The sequence below is a fragment of the Zea mays genome, chromosome 5 (genome assembly GCF_902167145.1).
Source record: "Zea mays cultivar B73 chromosome 5, Zm-B73-REFERENCE-NAM-5.0, whole genome shotgun sequence".
In the NCBI taxonomy this organism is placed as follows: Eukaryota; Viridiplantae; Streptophyta; class Magnoliopsida; order Poales; family Poaceae; genus Zea; species Zea mays.
In genome coordinates this window covers 28,939,886-28,965,461 of record NC_050100.1, presented here as the reverse complement: position 1 = coordinate 28,965,461, position 25,576 = coordinate 28,939,886, and the positions used below count along the sequence as shown (strand labels likewise).

General features: G+C 44.0%; 1 pseudogene; it reads left to right on the top strand.

Moving 5' to 3' along the window:
• The window catches only part of LOC103628096 (homeobox-leucine zipper protein HOX9-like), a 58,029-nt pseudogene extending 32,718 nt beyond the window's left edge, over positions 1-25,311 (top strand).
• The last annotated feature ends 265 nt before the right edge of the window (positions 25,312-25,576 follow it).

The following is a 25,576-nucleotide window of genomic DNA, read 5'->3' as shown; positions in this document are numbered from 1 at the left end:
TGTGTATTAAAGCTTATCTCAAAGGAAAGCTTATCCTAAGGGGTGATGTGTTATTCATATGCTTCTTGCAGTATTATATGTGTTGCATCATATGGACTAGTGTTTCCGCTGCGATGAATTATTTGGATTCTATAGTATAATAGATAGTCATATGGTTAATGGTGCTTTAAGACTAAAGGTGCTTTAAGATTGCTTTAAATTGGTATCTTAGTTTAAATTGGTATCTTAATGGTGAATAGTGGTAGGTTGATATTCCTGTGATATATCCACTAATTTGAATGATGTTTAACTCTGATTGTGTGCATTTGTGTGTTATAGCATCATGGTTTGATTCTTGACACAATGCATCCTAAAAAGTGCTAAGGTGTAGAAATGTTTCGAATTGCCTAAGTATGTGCAAATTGGCGTCTGAGGCCAAGATATGTTTTTGAAGTAAGCACATATTTAGGGGGAGCATTCTATAAACTTAGAATTGAAAATTTGTGCTTCAAATCTTATTCTTATGCAAGCTTTAATTGTGTTGCCATCAATCACCAAAAAGGGGGAGATTGAAAGCTCTCTTGTGAGTTTTGGTGTTTGGATGACAACTCAATTAAAGGACTAACAAGTGTACTAAGTGTTGAACAGGTGCTTAAGGTAAAACCTACAGGGTTCAACACAAGTGAACAAATGTGATGGTCCAAGAACTGGATTATGGATACATAATGGACATCACAAGCAAGATGGACATTGCAAAAGTGATACTCGGGTGCGTAGCTCGGAGACAACTGATCAAGCCAAGGACGGAGGCAAGAAAAGCTTCGAGGTACCAAGTGCACGGGAGAAGGTCAAGGAGGCTGAGGAACCCAAAGCCAAGGGTGAAGAAGAAGGCTTGCAAAGTCAAGGGTAATCGAGTTGAGAACAGCTACGGCACATCAAGGATCACTACATAAGGACGTGACTTACAACCAATGAGGTAACAGCTACAATTATGTGGTGTAAGTCATAAGGCTCAAGACCAAGCTCTAAGAAGGAGATCAAGGTCACTAGAAGGAGAACAAGTGTCAAAACCAGAACTGGAAGCAGCCCAAAAGAGCTAAGTTCACCTTAATCTTTAGTTTGAGTTGTTCCTATGCTTGGAGATGTTCTATGTGACCTTTGCAGGATGTTGGAGCTAAGAAATGTCAATCTAGATCAAGTCAAGCTGACTTGATGATTTATGAGTCCAACATCAAAGCTCAAACATGTGAAATGCTATAGATGTAATAATTAAGAGAAGGTATGTTTCTAGACTTAGTACATTGGTTTTAGTGTACTAATATACTTGTCTAAGTGTTAGAAACAGAAAGAAGAAGAAAAGAAAAGAGGAGGAAAAGGCTTGGCTGTGTACAGCCAAGACTCAGCTCAGTCTGGCACACCGGACTATCCGGTGGTGCACCGGACAGTGTCCGGTGCGCCAGGCTGGCTCGGCGTGAAGAGGCCGCTCTCGGGAATTCGCCCACGGCGTACGGCTAAAATTCACCGGACTGTCCGGTGTGCACCGGACTGTCCGGTGAGCCAACGGTCGGCCGGGCCAACGGTCGGCCGCGCAATCTGCGCAGGACACGTGGCCGAGCCAACGGTCGGAAGGGGGCACCGGACTGTCCGGTGTGCACCGGACTGTCCGGTGCGCCAACGGCTCCAAGACTGCCAACGGTCGGCTTCGCCATAGAAGGAAAGAAATCGGGCACCGGACAGTGTCCGGTGTGCACCGGACTGTCCGGTGCGCCACCCGACAGAAGGCAAGATTTGCCTTCCTGGATTGCTTCCAACGGCTCCTAGGCCCCTTGTGCCTATAAAAGGGACCCCTAGGCGTCTCAAGCAAAAAATAAGCGCAGCCAACAAGTGTAGACTTCACTAGAATCAATTCTCACTCTCCCTCTTGTGTGTAACTCTATAGTTTGTGTAGAAGGCACAGCTATAAGCCTTTAGAGAGAGGAGAAGTGCTGCTAAGAGCTAGAACAAGGTCTTGAGCGTATCGTTACTCTGCCGAGGTGCTGCCAAGAGTTTGTAAGCAGCCACGGTGTTGTTGTAACTCAACTCAATAGTGAAAGGCTCTATCTGTCATACTGACAGATCTGAGCAAACGGAGGAAGGAGTTGAAATAGACTCCAAGCCCAGGTGTGGCTAACTCCAACGAGGACTAGGCAAGCATTTCAGGCTTGGCCGAACCTCGGGATAAATCCTTGCGTCTGTGTGCTCTGTTCTGTATTATACCCTGACTCTCTGTCTTACTCGTCTTTATATCTGCACTTCAACACTTATCTGTGGTATAAGCTTTATTGAAAGTGCAGGAAATTTTGAGACAGGATCTTCTATTCCGCTGCAACCTACTTGAAGGATCTTCTCATTCCACTGCGTACTAAGTCTTCGAGTAGAGTAAGAATTTAAGTTTTAAATTGATAAGTTTTATTCGCCTATTCACCCCCCCCCCCTCTAGGCGACATCCCAGATCCTGTTCCCAGGTCAAAGGGAACTTTCAATTATGCTACAGAGATTTTTCATCCATGCCACTGCTTGAGGTGCACTCTTCAACAATACCACCAAGCTATCCAATGACATCTGGGTCTGGTTCTACTTCTACATGTCATTGAGAAAGGCTTGCGGTATAGATGAAAGGTGTATCTTAGGTGGGGTGCAGAAGATAGTATTCTAAAGCTACAACTAAGCTTTATCTAGAATTATATAAGACACTTAGGGTTAATTTTATAACTTAAATCCCCTTCGGGATTGAGGGGACTGAGGGGAAAATTAGCTTAATTTCCCCCTCAATCCCCGTGTAACTTTCAAAACTTGCCTTTAGAGAGGTTTTAAGAATGCAAATTGTGCACTACATGTGGGGTACGATTATGTATGTACTTGTTTGATCAATTAACATATTTAAAACTAGTTCCACATCAGAGTATTCTTTACCAAATATTTTGTTTATAACTAACTTACCTTGTTGGACATTGATCCTCTTTTTTCCATATGGCTCAAAACCTAGAACATTTTATGAAACTTTTTAGACATACAACCAGTAAATTACCTCGAGGTTTCTTATGATTGTTTTCTTGATAGATTGTGGAAATCTTGAAAGATCGCCCATCTTTGTTCAGTGATTGTCGGAGTCTTGAAGTCTTTATAATGTTACCGGTTGGAAATGGTGGGACCATTGAACTTGTTTACATGAAGGTTAATTATATTTCGCTGACTATTTGTTTACTTTGTTGTGTTCATGTATGTTTTAGGTCTGTGAGAGGTCTTTAAGTGGTTCGGAAGTTGGTCAAAGCGCTACCACAACACAATAGTTACTAAGAGTGTGGATGCTTTTCTAGTGGATATTTAGTTCGCCAATGTGAGGGTGGGGGCTCGATTTTGTGAATAGTGGACCATATGAACTTTGACATATGATATTCCTGAATTATACATGCTTGTTACAGTGATGTTAAATTTCCTTTAGCTAGTTACCAATTCAGTGCGACTATTTTATAGGCTTGGAGTGTCGCTGAAGTTCTTCACCCCCTCTTTGAGTCCTTGGGTAGTGATCAGAAGATGACAATATTGCAATCTTTCTAGATCTAGTTATATCTGATATTCCATATGTTGAAGTGTATAAGTGGATTACCTACCTTCTCTTAAGAGCTGAAGTTTTGGGTTGGATTGGTTATTGCTTTCACTCTAACATGGTATCAAAGCAAGAGGTATTGAGTTCGAATCCTGGTAAAGGCTTAAGTTATGCCTTCGTCCCTTTATTTCCACATTTGTGACTTTCTTTGGATAGGTTGGATTGATTAGTGTCCACTCTAACACCATAATATACTTTGTAGCATGTGTAAGTCACTTCTATTTTTCTTTTCACGTATCAAAAATAAACATGTTAGAAGAAATTTACTTTATATCTCATCCACATTCACATTACATCAAATAGGTAAGTTAGATCATGCATGTATTATGATCTAACAAGAAGCTATTTTTCTTATTTCTCCTGTTACCTCCTAGGAGGTAATAAGTTATAATTTTCATATGTAATTTACACTGATTGTTGCTATCAAGGCGCTACACAGACAAATTGCTCAAGAAACAAGAGAAGTTGTATGTGCGCTGGGGAGGCAACCCGTGTTCTACAAATGTTTAGTTAGAGGATGAGTGGATGATTCTTAAATAATGGTATTACTCTTGTAACCTCAGCACCTTTCTCTGGGAGTAGTATGTTGTTTATTGTAACATCAACCTTATTCGCTTCTAGAGGGTTTAATGATGCAATAAGTGGTTTCAATTATGGGTGGAGATGGCATAGAAGATGTTATCATTGCTTGCAACTCGAAGAAGATTAAGGTGTTGTTTGGGAACAAAGTTTTTGAAAACTACAGTTTTTGAATTACTACAATATATTTTAGTCATGGCAATACCACAATTTAAAATACTAGTCTTAAAGACTAAAGTCCAAACCTAAGTTTAGAATACCTTAAAATAATTATAGTATTTACAGTACTTTAGTTTTGAAAATAGAGATTTTGGCTAGCTTGTAAAGCACCATTCCTTATATAATACTATAGTATTTTAAAATACCTACATTATTTTTTCAAATCTACGAAAAATCTTCACTCCCAAACACCCCTAATAGAGGTAGCAATCTGGTAACTGCTTTTGGAGCCCGCGGAGGTATCATATGCGCTAAAGCGTCTATGTTGTTGCCGGTGATAGTGCACTAATTTCACATAAATGTTACCCGTTGTTATATACTCTGTTCCAATTTATAATTCGTTTGACTTTTTTACTCTAAGTTTGACTAGCTCGTCTTATTGAAAAAATTCATAATTATTGTTAGCTGTGATATTGTTTAGCATATAATATACTTTAAAAATGGCTTTGAATTTTTCATTTTTTCGCAAAAAATTTGAATAGGACAAGTCAATCAAACGAATTATAATTTGGTGCAGAGGGAGTACTACCTATAATTGGCCTGTTTGGTTCAGCTTTTTTCTAACCAGCTTTTCTGAAAATCTGGCTGTGGGGAGAATCTGGCTGTGAGGAGAATCTGAGTATCATTACGATTACGTGTGGATGAAGATAAAATTGTTCATAGGGCTCAGGATCTAGAAAGTAACGGATTTCTACTATTACAACGACTCAACCGATTATGTGTTTATGTTGATTTTGGATTGTTTTTGCTCCAATGAATTTTATAGAAGCTGGCTGAAAAGCTGAGCGTTTGGCAGTCCGCAGCAGCTTTTGGTGGCCAGAAGCTGCGAGAAGCCGAAACAAACGGGTCCAATGTTAGCTTGGAATTCAGGGCCTAAAAGTATCGAGTCAACAACTCACTTTTAAATCTTGATATGAATATATTAAATAACTAATTTGATGCCATATGAGAAACATTATATTACTGACCTAGTGTCATGAATTTATGAATTTCATTTGGCTGTGACTTATTTTGCGTCTGTGCTGGGTTCTACAGAACGGTATTGTTACACCAGTAGTTTTGCTTTGCTAGCCTTTAATGGAAACCCTAAATACTGGAAGTTATAAAAAATTAGATGAAAGCGTCTCCCCTTGTGAACTATCTGCTGGTTCATCTAAATATATAGTTTGAACAACCTGTTGGTTGATTAAAATATATAGTTTTGTTCCTTACATACTGTTGCTTCATTGTTTGTTATTTCAGAGTGCTCCTGAGGGAACATCGGTCTGAGTGGGCAGATTATAAGGCTGCCCGCACTGGCGTACTGGAAACACGACTGGAAAGGATGCCGTATGATATAGAGTTCGAATTTAGGTGCAGCGGTTCACTGGAAAGACGACGCTAAAATACAGTTGGCTAGCAACGACCCTATATACAGCGTTCGCTTTCATGGGACTGCACAGGAGACAGGCGGGACCACGGGTGGGGCCTGACGCAGACGTTGTGAGAGGCTGGTTTAGAGGGAGTTGAAAAATAAATAATAGAATATGTTGTAGTTGGTATAGAGTAGATATTTAGGGTAAATATGAATGCAGAGTATTACAGGATAGAGTAGAGAATCTCGGTGACCAGGACGAAATATTCCTTTTAGAGTAGAAATTTAGGGGGTGTTTGGTTACCCCAAACTAAAATTTAGCCTCTGTCCCATCGAATGTTTGAACCTCCGTTCCGGGTATTAAATGTAGTCGGATTATAAAACTAATTTATCAGCCGAAGATTAAAAGACGAGACGAATCTAGTCCAGTTGGTTGGGTCTATATTTCATACTCCTATTTAAAAGTCAAACGCTTGATGTGACCCGGGCTAAACTTTAGCAGGAGCAACCAAACACCCCTAGGGTTCCATGAGTACGGATAGCCTAACTTTGACTCATATTCAGCTTCAGCACTGAAAACAAGACCGTGTTCCCTTCCTAGGTTGCGTCCTACGAGATTTTCAGGGAGCCAGATCATCATGCCCCTTGCTCAGTCACACGGTGGAGAATGAGGAGGTAATGTTCAGTTCCTTCACTGGAAACTTTAGTACTTGCGGCTGTTGCTGTTATCGTTCACGGTCTACTAAATATCTTAGATTTTCTGTTGCTTACCAATAACAAGATTGTATAGCCTAACTACGTGTACAGACCTAGAGATTGTGCGTCTGTTTGGAGTTTGGTTACCCGTATCGTCTCATCTCATGCTACATGACTACATCTCATGCTACTGTGTGGATTGACTTTGGTTGAGCGTCTGATTAGTTGCGTGCATGTGAGAAACGCTAGCTAGAAACGCTAGCTGTACGAGCGGATGCAAAATAAATTATTTTAAATTTATTTTCTTGCATGTACACATACGCTAGAAATGTGTGTATCCGATCAACGAGTCTCGCACCAGCTTAGGTGTACACGGGCAACAAACCAATTAGGCGGTATATAATTGTATCACAAAGTTGCATGAAGCTAATATATAATAACCCTATCCCGCTCGAAGAGTGTTTGAGTGTTTGGTGTTGCCCATCTCTCTCTAGATGGTACCATGAATCTGGGGTCCCATCTACTTTGACTCCCGTTACCTTCTTTGAATCTTGATCATCTCTAAGAGACTTTTTATTTTTGGCTCTCTATTTAACTTTTCATAAAGATTACACTATATATGTAGCATCTCACTACAACAGATTATCTATCTAGTTTTGCTAGTTAGATGGCTAGCCAAATTTGGCTAGTAAAAGAGTTAATTTAGAGAGTCAGATAGATTGACGAGTCTGATAGCTGGTCTGTTGGAGGTTTATTTTGCTGTTGATTAGCCAAAATTTGGCTTGGCGAGCCATTTAACTAGTCTCTTGAAGATGCTCTAATCTAGCACCACTGATTTTATTTCTGGTCATGCTTGTCGCCCTATCCTCGTCATGCATCCCTGATCCCGCACCTGTGTTCACCTTCCCTTCATGCCGTGTTTCCTGTGACCGTGACCACTATCCTAATCACCGTGTACCCAGTCGTCAACAAGTATATCCCATTCGTCTTAAAATAGTATTCATTTTAGTTCTTGGTTTTTATGTCTATATTTAAATAGATGTAGATGAAACTAAACACATATATAAAACATATACATTATGTATCGTATGAACCTACTAATTAACTAAAACAAATTTTAATTTAAGACGGGTGGAGTATTTAAATAAAAAATTGCAGTAACATAAATATATAGTTTGAACAATATGTGCTTTATTGTTTGTTTGTTATTTCAGAATGTTGAACAGCTGGTCACATGGCATGTTCACCTCCTGCATTATATTTTTTATGTGTAATCAAATATGTACAAACTGTAGGATCGAAAGATACAAAAATAGGCAATTAGAGAGGGTGAATTATTGCGGAAGATCAAAGATAATTATAACACCTCTAGTTGCAAAATCAAATTTTCATGTTTTTCGAAACTAAACAGAACTTTGTTTTGTTAGTGAAAATTTTATCGGACTAAATCTAGATAAAATTGTGCAACTAGCCCAACTGAAATCATGTCGATGAGGCCTCGCCTGATCTCAAGATATTAACAAAACAAGAAAATTGTGATATGCTAGAATTGACCAAGACCTAATTTTGTGATTAACCAAAAACCATAAAAGATTAACCAGCTAAACTTTGCATATCACTAACTTGATGCTCTAACAGTAGTTTAGATGAAACAAATCAAGATTATCGCTTGAAATTTACAAATCAGTCTAAAATGAAAAGCTAGACGTGCAAATAATGAGCAAAGAAGGAAGGGCATGATTACCACATTAATCTTGCATAAGCATCACCTTTATTACAAAGATTGTGTGTATAAAGTGCTCTCTAAAAGCGCCATAAAAAATTCTCTACAAAATGTCAAAACCCCTAGATTAAAATCTAATTTGGATCTAAATCTGCGAAAAAAATAGACGAAGTCACTATTTATAGGCACATGGGCTGCCAGGCCATGCCTGATGCCTAGGGCCGCCACTCGCCCGCTAGAAAGTCGGCCGAAAGGCCCTTGCTGGCACTTATAACCTTCTTATACGTTGTTCTCTAGCCCGAACACCCTGTATGATATTCTTGACCAATGGAACTCATTTTTTCCCTGAACTTAGTTCCGAAACTTTGTTTTCCTCTAAACCTAGTTTCAGTTCATCACCGTCCATGTTAAACACCTGTAATTGAACAACACACGCAATCGTATATGAGCACAAGTCTACGATATAACTCAAAATCAATCCATGCAACAACAGTCACACGATTGTGTCACATCAATATCAAAGCCACACATTAGCACGCATGCACAACACCCTATGTTATGCTAATCATTTTGCAAAGTCAATTTCAACCTAAATCAATGTTTTACTACACATGATTTCACAAAACCAGATCATAGTGTTTTGACAAAGGAGAAATTGATGTGTTCTGCTGCACTATATATTTTTTGATTTGTGTAATCAGATTGTTTCCTATCGTCAATATACATATCTTAGAAGTTGTTCGGCTTGAAGTAATAACAATCTGCTTCAGGTAATACATGACGAGGAGTAATAACAATCTGCTCCAGGTAATACAGATCTTAGAAGTTGCTCGGCTTGAAGTAATAACAATCAGATTGTTTCCTATCGACTCTTACACATGACGAGGGCCTTTCGTCAAGAGATATCCATCTGCTTCAGGTAATAATAACAATCTGCTCTGTAGGGTTTTGACGTGCAGTCTTGTTGCTGGTTTGCTACAAATTGGTGCTAACATAGTTACAGTTAAAACAAATCATTACTAGGACTAATCACTTAATAAATATGGAATTTTACTGTGTCAATTTTAGGGCTAGTTTGACAACCCTATTTTTCCCAAGAAAAAATGAACTAATTTTCTTTGGAATAATGAAAATTTCTTTAAAAAATGGGATTGCCAAACTAGCATTTAGAGTATTGATATGTCTGTTGGATTTCTCATTTCTGATGAGCATGCATAATTATACTAGTATTGTAGGACTCCCTTATAAGAAATCTTCTAGCAGATATCTGAGTTGAGTATTTTTCAGCTATGGACTGTGTTGAGCACCAAATTGAGCGTGCGGACGATCCGGCCCTGAGGCCGGACGGTCCGCGGTCCGGACAGTCCGCGCCTGTGGGCCGGACGGTCCGCGCGTGCGCAGAACAGATTAGGGTTCCGAGTTTTGTGCTACGGTTGTTAGCTAAAATCAGGGGATAAGCTCGGAAATTAGTTTGTAAAGGGTCCAGCCCCCCTCCTCTATAAATAGAGAGGTATACGACCGATTTGTAATCAACAATCGAATCAATACAACTTCTATTCGCATTTATTTCCAGTACAATTAGGAGTAGTTCTAGTCTAGTTCTAGTTTAGCCTCTCAATCCCCAAATTCTTCGCCTCTCTTCGACTCTACGCCGATTAGAGGAGTCTAGGTCGGCCGGCCCGAGCCTAGACAACCCCTAGGATCTCTCCTCCCCGACGGGGTCCCTCCCGGGAGCGAGATCCAGGCGCCGCCGGCGATCTTCCGCCGCCCCTGCACACGCGCGGACCGTCCGGCCCCAGGGCGCGGACCGTCCGGCCGTCAGGCAGGAAACCCTAGCCCCTGCGCCAGGTCGCGGACCGTCCGGCCCCAGGCCGCGGACCGTCCGCGCCTGACCAGAGAGCACCGCCGCCGGTTCTTCTTGAGTATTTGGCGCTCCGAAAAAGTGTCAACATACTTTTTGGCGACTCCGCTGGGGACAACACATATAGACCTATCAAATCGGCCCTCAATGGCTGGTTCAAAGGATAGCTCTGAGGTTTCCACCAGCAATATCATCACACCGACATGGGAAGCCTTGCCGGCTGAAGAACAGCTCCTGTTCGAGGAGCGCCAGGAGCAGCTGATCCAAGAAGCAAAGGCGAAATTCCTGGCTGACTTCAAAGTGGACAGGAACAACAAAGTCGTCCGGCAACGGGCGACAGATCTGGCTTCGCTCCGACCTACTACGATTACCCCAAATGTAAGTAGCACCAACGAACTCCAATCTCTTAAAGCTTACATAGACGAACAGCGAGAACAGATGCAAAATATCATAGGGGTTATGCAAAACGATTGTAGGAGACTAGTACGTGCATTTGATAAATCTAGTGTAGCAAATTTTCCTTCACACGAATTTGAATTAGGAGATAATACACGTAATACATCGGTTAGAGGTTGTCACGACCAGTCACAACCCCCTTATGGGATGCCGATGGACACGTACCCTGAGCAAACGCAAATCGGCAATAAACCAGCCGATCTACACATGTCCGGACCGTCCGCTCGCGAGCGCGGACCGTCCGGGTCAGCCACAGCCGGGCCCATTTTTAATGAGTTACCTAGACACGCACCCGAGCCACCACATAGGGCACCGAATTTAAACTACCCAGTCGGACGGTCCGCCTACAACGACGGACGGTCCGCACATAATTACGGACGGTCCGGACCAATGTCCGGACAGTCCGCATATGACCTTTTTGAGGAAGATTGTTACTTGAATCCTCACCCATCCCAGCAACACTCCCAATCACAATATGCAATGCACCAGCCCATTAATTCAAGACCTAGAGCCCAGGAAAGCTTTCCGGCCCCACCTAGAAGGCCAAAAAGAAACGATCAAACATATGAGCCATATAGGGAAAATGGAAATGCACCACGTAGCTCAAACCAATGGGGGAACGACAACATACTAACATGCAACCAACCCCACCTATGTTTGACGAGAGAGCCGGTGGTCTTGCACCGGCTGCCGTTGATATAGTGAGGGAAGAAATAGCCGGGGTGTTCCGAGATAAGCTCGGAGTAAGCATGATCCCTGGGGGGCAATCATATCGGAAGCCTTATGACAGCCGATTTGATCACCACCCATACCCACAGGGAACCAGGATACCCGAGTTTGCAAAGTTTTCGGGTGACCAAGGAAAGAGCACGCGTGAGCACATAGGCCAGTTCCTAGCACAATTAGGAGAATTGGCCGACACCGAAGCATTCCGTGTGCGTTTATTTTCATTATCCTTAACAGGGACTGCATTCACATGGTATGCCACGCTCCCTCCTAATTCCATTTTATCATGGGGAGACTTAGAGCAAAAATTTCATGAACATTTCTTCTCTGGTGATTATGAGCTAGATTTAGTAGACTTAGTGACCCTACAACAAGAAAAGGATGAATCGGTTAGTGATTATATCCGGAGATTCCAGGATACGAGAAACCGATGCTTTCAAATTCATTTAACAGAAAAACAACTGGCGGGAATAGCCTTTGATGGATTGCGCTATTATTTAAAAGAGAGATTAGAAGGCATCCAGTTCTTTACTCTAGCACAATTACATCAGAGAGCTTCGGCTTGTGAAAGCCGAAGCAAAGAACTAGTCAGAACGGTTCATCATAATGTCCCTATAGTAGAACACAATCAAAGTAGTTCGGACGATGAACCAAAGAAAGTTTACACTGCCGAAATAGTTTGGCCCGAGCAGGCCAAATCTTCGGCTTGCTCCTCCTTGCAGTCAGTTCAAAAGGAACGGCAGGAGGAGGTTAAGTTTACATTTAATGTCGGCAAATGTGATAAGATATTCGATGAATTACTAAAAAATGGTAACATTAAAATTGATTATATCGTTCCACCTGCCGACAAACTAAAGCGTCGTGCATACTGCAAGTGGCACAACTCATTTTCCCATGCCACTAATGATTGTAATGTGTTCCGACGACAAATTCAATCGGCCATTAACGAGGGACGATTGAAATTTCAGGAGGACACGGAGCCCTTCCCAATGAATGTGATCGACTTTAATGGCAAAAAGGTCCTAATTCGGCCCAACACAGCCGATAAGGGCAAAGACAAAGAAGTCATCATCGGCAACGCACGGGAGGCCGATGGAAACAACAAAATTTCTTGCAGGAAAGTGATGGCCGAGAAGACTCCTGATGGAGGGGAGACACTGAAGGTAACCATCACAAACTCCAGCGCTGAGGGGCAAGCACGGACAAAGGGACATGAGCGAGAACCCATACTACGCATCGCGGACGGTCCGGTGCCCAGGCGCGGACGGTCCGTAACATTACCGGACGGTCCGGAGCTTTCCAGCGGACGGTTCCGGCAACTCCGAAGAGCCACGACGACCACGTACCTTCAAACCACGACGACCAGAAATAGGTACGTGGAAAACTAACACGTTCAAGGCAACTGGTCGGTTGGTAAAATCTAGCCCGACCTTTGATCAATTATTGTCTAAATATGTGAAAAGGAAGGCTGGCCCCAGCGACCGGCCACCAAAGGGACCTCGCTTACCCACCCAGGTGCGACGGCAGGTTAGGCCGATTGGACCACCACAACAATCGGAAAGGACAGAAGGTCATAATGTTCAATTAAGACCTAACGTACCTGCATGGACACCTCCACCACTATATCCACCTATGTGAAAGGGAATTAGGCTTACACCTAGTTCCTATATAATTTTGGTGGTTGAATTGCTCAACACAAATCTTTGGACTAACTAGTTTGCCCAAGTGTATAGATTATACAGGTATAAAAGGTTCACACTCAGCCAATAAAAAGACCAAGTTTTGGATTCAACAAAGGAGCAAAGTGGCAACCGAAGGCCCTCTGGTCTGGGAGCACCGGACTGTCCGGTGTACACCGGACAGTGTCCGGTGCACCATAGGACTCCAACTCGAACTCGCCACCTTCGGGAATTTCTGGAGGCGCTCCGCTATAATTCACCGGACTGTCCGGTGTACACCGGACAGTGTCCGGTGCTCCAAGAAAGCTCAGCCTCCGGAACTCGCCAGCCTCGGGAATTTAATTCAGCCGCTCCGCTATAATTCACCGGACTGTCCGGTGTGCACCGGACTGTCCGGTGTGCACCGGACTGTCCGGTGTGCACCGGACTGTCCGGTGAACCACGGAGCAACGGCTACTTCCGCGCCAACGGTCACCTGCAGGCGCATTTAATGCGCGCTCTGCGCGCGCAGTCGTCAGGCGCGCCCATACTGGTGCACCGGACAATGAACAGGAGTTGTCCGGTGTGCACCGGACATCCAGGCGGGCCCACAAGTCAGGAGCTCCAACGGTCAGAATCCAACGGCAGTGATGACGTGGCGGGGGGCACCGGACTGTCCGGTGTGCACCGGACTGTCCGGTGCACCATCGAACAGACAGCTCCCACCAACGGTCAAGTTGGTGGTTGAGGCTATAAATACCCCAACCACTCCACCATTCATTGCATCCAAGTTTTCCACTTCCCAACTACTACAAGAGCTCTAGCATTCAATTCTAGACACACCAAAGAGATCAAATCCTCTCCAATTCCACTCAAGCCTTTTGTGATTAGAGAGAGAGATTTGCCGTGTTCTTTTGAGCTCTTGCGCTTGGATTGCTTTCTTTCTTTCTCACTTGTTCTCGTGATCAAAACTCAATTGTAACCAAGGCAAGAGGCACCAATTGTGTGGTGGCCCTTGCGGGGAAGTTTTGTTCCCGTTTGATTGAGAAGAAGAAAAGCTCACTCGATCCGAGGGACCGTTTGAGAGAGGGAAGGGTTGAAAGAGACCCGGCCTTTGTGGCCTCCTCAACGGGGAGTAGGTTTGCAAGAACCGAACCTCGGTAAAACAAATCTGCGTGTCACACTCTCTATTTGCTTGCGATTTGTTTTGCGCCCTCTCTCGCGGACTCGTTTTCTTATTACTAACGCTAACCCGGCTTGTAGTTGTGTTTATATTTGTAAATTTCAGTTTCGCCCTATTCACCCCCCCTCTAGGCGACTATCAATTGGTATCAGAGCCCGGTGCTTCATTAGAGCCTAACCGCTCGAAGTGATGTCGGGAGATCATGCCAAGAAGGAGATGGAGACCGGCGAAAAGCCCACTACAAGCCACGGGAGTACTTCATCGGAAGAGTCCCGCACCAAGAGGAGGGAGAAGAAGAAGAGCTCCTCCAACAAAGGGAAGGAGAAGAAATCTTCTTCTCTCCAAAAGGAGAAGAAGGAAAAATCTTCTTCCCACAAGCCGCATCGGAGTAGGGACAAACAAAAGAGGATGAGGAAGGTGGTCTACTACGAGACCGACACTTCATCACCATCTACCTCCGGCTCCGACGCGCCCTCCGTAACTTCTAAACGCCAAGAGCGTAAGAAGTTTAGTAAGATCCCCTTGCACTACTCTCGTACATCTAGACATACTCCATTACTTTCCGTTCCATTAGGCAAACCGCCAACTTTTGATGGTGAAGATTATGCTAGGTGGAGTGATTTAATGAAATTTCATCTAACCTCACTCCACAAAAGTATATGGAATGTTGTTGAGTTTGGTGCACAGGTACCGTCTGTAGGGGATAAGGATTATGATGAGGATGAGGTGGCCCAAATCGAGCACTTCAACTCTCAAGCAACAACAATTCTCCTCGCCTCTCTAAGTAGAGAGGAGTATAACAAAGTTCAAGGGTTGAAGAGCGCCAAGGAGGTTTGGGATGTGCTCAAAACCGCGCACGAGGGAGACGAGCTCACCAAGATTACCAAGCGGGAAACGATCGAGGGGGAGCTCGGTCGGTTCTGGCTTCTCAAAGGGGAAGAGCCACAACACATGTACAACCGGCTCAAGACCCTAGTAAACCAAGTGCGCAACCTCGGGAGCGTAAAATGGGACGACCACGAAATGGTTAAGGTTATTCTAAGATCTCTCATTTTCCTTAACCCAACTCAAGTTCAATTAATTCGTGGTAATCGTAGATATACAAAAATGACCCCCGAGGAAGTTATCGGGCATTTTGTGAGTTTTGAATGCATGATCGAAGGCTCGAGGAAGATCAACGAGCTTGATGAACCTACCACATCCGGAACTCAACCCGTTGCATTCAAGGCAACGGAGGAAAAGAAGGAGGTGTCTACACCAAGTAGACAACCAATCGACGCCTCCAAACTTGACAATGAGGAGATGGCGCTCGTCATCAAGAGCTTCCGCCAAATCCTCAAACAAAGGAGGGGGAAAGACTACAAGTCCCGCTCCAAGAAGGTTTGCTACAAGTGTGGTAAGCCTGGTCACTTTATTGCTAAATGTCCATTATCAAGTGATAGTGACAGGGGCGACGACAAAAAGGGGAGAAGGAAGGAAAAGAAGAGGTACTACAAGAAGAAGGGCGGCGATGCCCATGTTTGTCGGGAGTGGGACTCCGACGAAAGCTCAAGCGACTCCTCCGACGACGAGGACGCCGCCAACATCGTCGTCACCAAGGGACTCCTCTTCCCCAACGTCGGCCACAAGTGCCTCATGGCAAAGGACGGCAAAAGGAAGAAGGTTAAATCTAACTCCTCCACTAAATATGAGTCTTCTAGTGATGATAATGCTAGTGATGAGGAGGATAATTTGCGTGTTCTCTTTGCCAACCTCAACATGCAACAAAAAGAAAAACTTAATGAATTAGTTAGTGCTATTCATGAAAAGGATGACCTTTTGGACTCTCAAGAGGAATTCCTTATTAAAGAAAATAAGAAGCATGTTAAGGTTAAAAATGCTTATGCTCTAGAGATTGAAAAATGTCAAAAATTATCTAGTGAGCTAAGCACTTGCAATGAAACAATAGACAACCTTAGAAATGAAAATGCTAATTTGTTAGCTAAGGTTGATTCTCATGTTTGCAATATTTCAACTTCCAATCCTAGAGATAATAATGATGATTTGCTTGCTAGGATTGAAGAATTAAACATTTCTCTTGCTAGCCTTAGAAATGAGAATGAAAAATTAATTGCTAAGGTTAAAGAACTAGATGTTTGCAATGTTACAATTTCCGACCTTAGAACTAAAAATGACATGTTGCATGCTAAGGTTGTAGAATTAAAATCTTGCAAACCCTCTACATCTGTTGTTGAGCATGTGTCTATTTGTACTAGATGTAGAGATATTGATATCAATGCTATTCATGATCACATGTCTTTAATTAAACAACAAAATGATCATATAGCAAAACTAGATGCTAAAATTGCCGAGCACAACTTAGAGAATGAGAAATTTAAATTTGCTCGTAGCATGCTTTATAATGGGAGACGCCCGGGCATCAAGGATGGCATTGGCTTCCAAAGGGGAGACAATGTCAAAATTAGTGCCCCTCCTAAAAGATTGTCCAACTTTGTTAAGGGCAAGGCTCCCATGCCTCAGGATAACGAGGGTTACATTTTATACCCTGCCGGTTATCCTGAGAGCAAGATTAGGAAAATTCATTCTAGGAAGTCTCACTCTGGTTCTAACCATGCTTTTATGTATAAGAGTGAGACATCTAGTTCTAGCCAACCAACCCGTGCTAAGTTGCCTAAGAAGAAAATTCCTAGTGCATCAAATGAGCATGATATTTCATTTAAAACGTTTGATGCATCTTATGTTTTAACTAACAAATCCGGCAAAATAGTTGCCAAATATGTTGGGGGCAAGCACAAGGGCTCCAAGACTTGTGTTTGGGTACCCAAAGTTCTTGTGTCTAATGCCAAAGGACCCAAAACCATTTGGGTACCTAAAATCAAGAACTAAACTTGTTTTGCAGGTTTATGCATCCGGGGGCTCAAGTTGGATACTCGACAGCGGGTGCACAAACCACATGACAGGGGAGAAAAAGATGTTCTCCTCATATGAGAAAAACCAAGATCCCCAACGAGCTATTACATTCGGGGATGGAAATCAAGGTTTGGTCAAAGGTCTTGGTAAAATTGCTATATCACCTGACCATTCCATTTCTAATGTTTTTCTTGTAGATTCTTTAGATTACAATTTGCTTTCCGTATCTCAATTATGCAAAATGGGCTACAACTGTCTATTCACTGATGTAGGTGTCACTGTCTTTAGAAGAAGTGATGATTCAATAGCATTTAAGGGAGTGTTAGAGGGTCAGCTATACTTGGTAGATTTTGATAGAGCTGAACTCGACACTTGCTTAATTGCTAAGACCAACATGGGCTGGCTCTGGCACCGCCGACTAGCACATGTTGGAATGAAGAATCTTCATAAGCTTCTAAAGGGAGAACACATTTTAGGACTAACAAATGTTCATTTTGAGAAAGACAGGGTTTGTAGCGCTTGTCAAGCAGGAAAGCAAGTTGGTGCCCATCATCCGCATAAGAACATAATGACAACTGACAGGCCACTGGAGCTCCTACACATGGATCTATTCGGCCCGATCGCTTACATAAGCATCGGCGGGAGTAAGTACTGTCTAGTTATTGTGGATGATTATTCTCGCTTCACTTGGGTATTCTTTTTACAGGAAAAATCTCAAACCCAAGAGACCTTAAAGGGATTCTTGAGACGAGCTCAAAATGAGTTCGACTTAAGGATCAAGACAATAAGAAGCGACAACGGGACGGAGTTCAAGAACTCTCAAATTGAAGGTTTCCTTGAGGAGGAGGGCATCAAGCATGAGTTCTCTTCTCCCTACACGCCACAACAAAATGGTGTAGTGGAGAGGAAGAATCGAACTCTATTGGACATGGCAAGAACCATGCTTGATGAGTACAAGACTTCGGATCGGTTTTGGGCCGAGGCGGTCAACACCACTTGCTACGCCATCAACCGGTTGTATCTACACCGAATCCTCAAGAAGACATCATACGAACTCCTAACCGGTAAAAAGCCCAATATTTCATATTTTAGAGTCTTTGGTAGCAAATGCTTTATTCTTGTTAAAAGAGGTAGAAAATCAAAATTTGCTCCTAAGACTGTAGAAGGCTTTTTACTAGGATATGATTCAAACACAAAGGCATATAGAGTCTTTAACAAGTCATCTGGACTAGTTGAAGTTTCTTGTGACGTTGTGTTTGATGAGACTAACGGCTCTCAAGAAGAGCAAGTTGATCTTGATGAGATAGGTGAAGAACAGGCTCCGTGCATCGCGCTAAGGAACATGTCCATTGGGGATGTATGTCCGAAGGAATCCGAAGAGCCTCCAATTGCACAAGATCAACCATCCTCCTCCACGCAAGCATCTCCACCGACTCAAAATGAGGATGAGGCTCAAGTTGATAAAGGAGAAGATCAAGCAAATGAGCCACCTCAAGATGACGGCATTAATCAAGGGGGAGATGCAATTGATGAAGACAAGGAGGATGAGGAACAAAGACCGCCACACCCAAGAGTCCACCAAGCAATTCAACGAGATCACCCCGTCGACACCATCCTCGGTGACATTCATAAGGGGGTAACTACTAGATCTCGTGTTGCACATTTTTGTGAGCATTACTCGTTTGTTTCCTCTATTGAGCCACACAAGGTAGAGGAAGCACTTCAAGATTCGGATTGGGTGGTGGCGATGCAAGAGGAGCTCAACAACTTCACTAGGAATGAGGTATGGCATTTAGTTCCACGTCCTAATCAAAATGTTGTAGGAACCAAATGGGTCTTCCGCAACAAGCAAGATGAGCATGGTGTGGTGACAAGGAACAAAGCTCGACTTGTGGCCAAGGGATACTCCCAAGTCGAAGGTTTGGATTTCGGTGAAACCTATGCACCCGTAGCTAGGCTTGAATCAATTCACATATTATTAGCCTATGCTACTTACCATGGCTTTAAGCTTTTTCAAATGGACGTGAAAAGTGCTTTCCTCAATGGACCGATCAAGGAAGAGGTCTATGTTGAGCAACCTCCCGGCTTTGAAGATAGTGAGTACCCTAACCATGTCTATAGGCTCTCTAAGGCGCTTTATGGGCTTAAGCAAGCCCCAAGAGCATGGTATGAATGCCTTAGAGATTTCCTTATTGCTAATGGCTTCAAAGTCGGAAAGGCTGATCCTACACTCTTTACTAAAACTCTTGAAAATGATTTGTTTGTATGCCAAATTTATGTTGATGATATTATATTTGGGTCTACTAACGAATCTACTTGTGAAGAGTTTAGTAGGATCATGACACAAAAGTTCGAGATGTCTATGATGGGGGAGTTGAAGTATTTTCTAGGATTCCAAGTCAAGCAACTCCAAGAGGGCACCTTCATTAGCCAAACCAAGTACGCTCAAGACATTCTTGCTAAGTTTGGGATGAAGGATGCCAAACCCATCAAGACACCCATGGGAACCAATGGGCATCTCGACCTCGACACGGGAGGTAAGTCCGTGGATCAAAAGGTATACCGGTCGATGATAGGTTCCTTACTCTATTTGTGTGCATCTCGACCGGATATTATGCTTTCCGTTTGCATGTGTGCAAGATTCCAATCCGACCCTAAGGAATCCCACCTTACGGCCGTAAAACGAATCTTGAGATATTTAGCTTATACTCCTAAGTTTGGGCTTTGGTACCCTCGGGGATCCACATTTGATTTGCTTGGTTATTCGGATGCCGATTGGGCGGGGTGCAAAATCAATAGGAAGAGCACATCGGGGACTTGCCAGTTCTTGGGAAGATCCTTGGTGTCTTGGGCTTCAAAGAAGCAAAATTCGGTCGCTCTTTCCACCGCCGAAGCCGAGTACATTGCCGCAGGCCATTGTTGCGCGCAATTGCTTTGGATGAGGCAAACCCTGCGGGACTACGGTTACAAATTAACCAAAGTCCCTTTGCTATGTGATAATGAGAGTGCAATCAAAATGGCCGACAATCCCGTCGAGCATAGCCGCACTAAACACATAGCCATCCGGTATCATTTTCTTAGGGATCACCAACAAAAGGGAGATATCGAGATTTCTTACATTAACACTAAAGATCAATTAGCCGATATCTTTACCAAGCCACTAGATGAACAATCTTTTACCAAACTTAGGCATGAGCTCAATATTCTTGATTCTCGTAATTTCTTTTGCTAGATTGCACACATAGCGCATTTATATACCTTTGATTATATCTCTTTCATATGCTATGACTAATGTGTTTTCAAGTCTATTTCAAACCAAGTCATAGGTGTATTGAAAGGAAATTGGAGTCTTCGGCGAAGACAAAGGCTTCCACTCCGTAACTCATCCTTCGCCGCCACTCCATGCATCTCTCCATTCTTGGGGAGAAAACAAAAGCACTTCTACCTTGGTATAATCTTAACTCATTTACTTATGCCCAAAGGAGAAGAACGATTGAAAGGGCTCTAATGATTCCGTTTTTGGCGATTCATGCCAAAGGGGGAGAAAGTAAGAGCCCAAAGCAAAAGGACCGCACCACCACCAATTTCAAAACTTTGTGTTTCCAAGATTTTTATCAATTGATATCCTATTGTGTTCAAAAGGGGGAGAAAGTAGTATTTAAAAATGGTATATCAAAACCCTCTTGAACACTAAGAGGTGGATCTCATTTAGGGGGAGTTTTGTTTAGCCAAAGGAAAAGCATTTGAAATAGGGGGAGAAAATTTCAAATCTTGAAAATGCTTTGCCAAATCCTATTCATTTATCTTTGACTATTTGCAAAAGGACTTTGAAAAGAATTCACAAAAGAGTTTGCAAAAACAAAACATGTGGTGCTAAAGTGGTCCAAAATGTTAAAAACAAAGAAACAATCCATGCATATCTTGTAAGTATTTATATTGGCTCAATTTCAAGCAACCTTTACACTTACATTATGCAAACTAGTTCAATTATGCACTTCTCTATTTGCTTTGGTTTGTGTTGGCATCAATCACCAAAAAGGGGGAGATTGAAAGGGAATTAGGCTTACACCTAGTTCCTATATAATTTTGGTGGTTGAATTGCTCAACACAAATCTTTGGACTAACTAGTTTGCCCAAGTGTATAGATTATACAGGTATAAAAGGTTCACACTCAACCAATAAAAAGACCAAGTTTTGGATTCAACAAAGGAGTAAAGTGGCAACCGAAGGCCCTCTGGTCTGGGAGCACCGGACTGTCCGGTGTACACCGGACAGTGTCCGGTGCACCAGAGGACTCCAACTCGAACTCGCCACCTTCGGGAATTTCTGGAGGCGCTCCGCTATAATTCACCGGACTGTCCGGTGTACACCGGACAGTGTCCGGTGCTCCAAGAAAGCTCAGCCTCCGGAACTCGCCAGCCTCGGGAATTTAATTCAGCCGCTCCGCTATAATTCACCGGACTGTCCGGTGTGCACCGGACTGTCCGGTGAACCACGGAGCAACGGCTACTTCCGCGCCAACGGTCACCTGCAGGCGCATTTAATGCGCGCTCTGCGCGCGCAGTCGTCAGGCGCGCCCATACTGGTGCACCGGACAATGAACAGGAGTTGTCCGGTGTGCACCGGACATCCAGGCGGGCCCACAAGTCAGGAGCTCCAACGGTCAGAATCCAACGGCAGTGATGACGTGGCGGGGGGCACCGGACTGTCCGGTGTGCACCGGACTGTCCGGTGCACCATCGAACAGACAGCTCCCACCAACGGTCAAGTTGGTGGTTGAGGATATAAATACCCCAACCACTCCACCATTCATTGCATCCAAGTTTTCCACTTCCCAACTACTACAAGAGCTCTAGCATTCAATTCTAGACACACCAAAGAGATCAAATCCTCTCCAATTCCACTCAAGCCTTTTGTGATTAGAGAGAGAGATTTGCCGTGTTCTTTTGAGCTCTTGCGCTTGGATTGCTTTCTTTCTTTCTCACTTGTTCTTGTGATCAAAACTCAATTGTAACCAAGGCAAGAGGCACCAATTGTGTGGTGGCCCTTGCGGGGAAGTTTTGTTCCCGTTTGATTGAGAAGAAGAAAAGCTCACTCGATCCGAGGGACCGTTTGAGAGAGGGAAGGGTTGAAAGAGACCCGGCCTTTGTGGCCTCCTCAACGGGGAGTAGGTTTGCAAGAACCGAACCTCGGTAAAACAAATCCGCGTGTCACACTCTCTATTTGCTTGCGATTTGTTTTGCGCCCTCTCTCGCGGACTCGTTTTCTTATTACTAACGCTAACCCGGCTTGTAGTTGTGTTTATATTTGTAAATTTCAGTTTCGCCCTATTCACCCCCCCTCTAGGCGACTATCACTATGCCATATCCATACACATACATACCTTCACCATATGTCCCAAATCAAATGTGGGGCATGCCACCATACCCATTTGGGATACCACAGTACCCCGCTTGGGGGGCACCCCAAACATCTGTATTCAATAAGTTGACACCTCCAGTACAAGACCGATTGAGAACCCCTCAATCTGGTCCACGAGCACAGGCCCAGCAAGATTGCCGAACAACTCGGCCCCAAAGGCTGACTAATCCGGCAGGGGGCATACAGCTACAACCTCCAACAGTACAAAAAAGGGAGATGTCATTAAAATAGGAACGACAGATGTCGTCGTACAACAAAATAACGAAGGGCCGATGATTTTTGGTGAATCGGCCAACACAAACAAAAAAGAAAGTGCGACTGTCAATAAAATAGCTGATCCAAAATACTCTATGCCCCGATGGTGCCCATCGGGACTGACACGATCGCAAAAGCGAAAATTACAGCGCCTCAGAGCAAAGGAGAATCAGGAAAAAGAGGCAGAAAGAATATTCAATGACACGCATCCGCAGTATCCGCCACCACAAAAGAGATGGAGACCAAAGGCCGTTGAGAAAAGTCAAACGGCCACAAAGATAGTAAATAAAACGACAACTGTGCATCTCTCTACAGGTATGGTAGACTGTCCGGCTATAAAGGCCGGATCATCTGTACAGGACGCGGACCATCCGACCCCTGAGGCCGAACCATCCGCACTACACCAAGACACCTCCGACGACGTACTGACGCCCGTGGAGGAAGACGACCTGCAAGGAGAAGACCTGGTCGACTACGGAGCTACGCCAGAACACTTAGAGAATTAGGAAGGCAAGGTGACGAATTGGTCAGTACCAGTATTACGCTCGGCGATGTTGGGACTGACAGTTCGATCAAATCTAAAGGGATCACGTCCGTTGAGTCAACCATCGAGACCAAGGCCACTGCGTACCATCCTAGTAAGTGGCAAGATGCCTAAGAAAACCGATGTGATAACATCGAGTTAGTTGCTTTTGGTTCGCTCAGCTCCACCAAAAGGCAGGGGGGGCATATGTTGAGCACCAAATTGAGCGTGCGGACGGTCCGGCCCTGAGGCCGGACGGTCCGCGGTCCGGACAGTCCGCGCCTGTGGGCCGGACGGTCCGCGCGTGCGCAGAACAGATTAGGGTTCCGAGTTTTGTGCTACGGTTGTTAGCTAAAATCAGGGGATAAGCTCGGAAATTAGTTTGTAAAGGGTCCAGCCCCCCTCCTCTATAAATAGAGAGGTATACGGCCGATTTGTAATCAACAATCGAATCAATACAACTTCTATTCGCATTTATTTCCAGTACAATTAGGAGTAGTTCTAGTCTAGTTCTAGTTTAGCCTCTCAATCCCCAAATTCTTCGCCTCTCTTCGACTCTACGCCGATTAGAGGAGTCTAGGTCGGCCGGCCCGAGCCTAGACAACCCCTAGGATCTCTCCTCCCCGACGGGGTCCCTCCCGGGAGCGAGATCCAGGCGCCGCCGGCGATCTTCCGCCGCCCCTGCACACGCGCGGACCGTCCGGCCCCAGGGCGCGGACCGTCCGGCCGTCAGGCAGGAAACCCTAGCCCCTGCGCCAGGTCGCGGACCGTCCGGCCCCAGGCCGCGGACCGTCCGCGCCTGACCAGAGAGCACCGCCGCCGGTTCTTCTTGAGTATTTGGCGCTCCGAAAAAGTGTCAACAGACTGGAAGACGAGAAATCCATGGGATCCTGCTTCCAGCTTGTCTTTGCACGAATCGATGAGTTTTTCCCTGATGATGCTCCATTGATATCTTCAGGCTTCCGTGTTATCCCGTTGGACATAAAAACAGTTGAGTGTTTCTTGTTTTATCTGTTTGAGATAAAGTTTGTGCTCATTTCCTTTCGGTGCTCATTTACTTGCATCGCTACTGTAGCCATGCTTCGTTTTTTCTTGCCACCACAAGTAATACATTTTTACATGTCTGTTATGTGCATTTAAACCACACTATTTTTTCACTACCTTGTTATGTCAGTATGTTTTCTTTTTTCGCATACTTAGCTTTTAAACATCTTTCTCTTCCACAGGATGGACTACCCTCTGGAAGAACGAACGTTAGATTTGGCCTCTAGCCTTGAAGTTGGTGCAACCACACAACGAGCGTCAGTGGATGGATATGGATCTCAGGATGTTTGCAACCTGCGATCTGTGCTGACAATTGCCTTTCAATTTCCCTATGAAATACATCTCCAAGATACTGTTGCATGCAGCTATGGCCCGTCAATATGTTCGAAGCATCGTCTCTGCTGTTCAAAGAGTATCAATGGCTATTTCTCCCTCCCAGTCTGGCTTTGAATACTGGGCAGAAGATAATTTCTGGCTTCCCTGAAGCTGAATACTGTTTTATTTATATTAAGAAGAAACATTGGTCCACTTTTGCTCCGTTCCTATCCAAAAAAAATTATTGTTGTAGGGAGATAACGATGGACTCTTACGATGGTAATGAGCATTCTTCATGCTTGCGGGTATCATTTGGGGTTGGATTTGGTCAGTGACTTGGATCAAGCTGGGGAATCACTATTGAGAATGTTCTGGGATCATCAGGACCTATCTTGTGCTGCTCTTTCAAGCTAATCGTTTCTCTGTCGCTCATGTTTATCAAGAGTTCAAAACTGGCTGGTCCTTTCTGAGGATATAATCTGATTCCCATCTGATTCTGCAGAAGAAACTATATAGCTAACTTGACATGGCAAAACAAACATGACTTTTCTTGGCTCACATGTTTCTGTCCTATATTCGCTTAGGGAAAGAAAAACTACGTTTGCTTTTGGCAGCCAGATGGGAATTGACATGTTAGAAACAACTCTGATTGCCCTAGCCTTCTGTTTCGTATGAGCAAGCTGCTGCGTGGGAAGTTCTCGATGAGGACGGCAACGTTCACTGCCTAGCCTTCTGTTTCGTCAACTGGTGGTCCTTCGTTTGATGCAATATCTAGGCGCCCTGTGCCAACTTTACGATCAGCAACCATTTTTGCGTTCTCTGTAGTAGACGAGAATGGTACGGTGTTGCTGTTACTGTTAGCTAGGTAACGGCATATCCAGGTAGTCTTGGGGAAAACCATGTCTTGTAACGACGGCATATCCAGGTAGTCTTGGGGAAAACACAAGTAGCAGGTGCCGGTGGTCTGGTCGTTCAGACCTTTCATCGGTATTTGCAGAGCCACGCACGGTGATTCGAGGTGTTGCAGC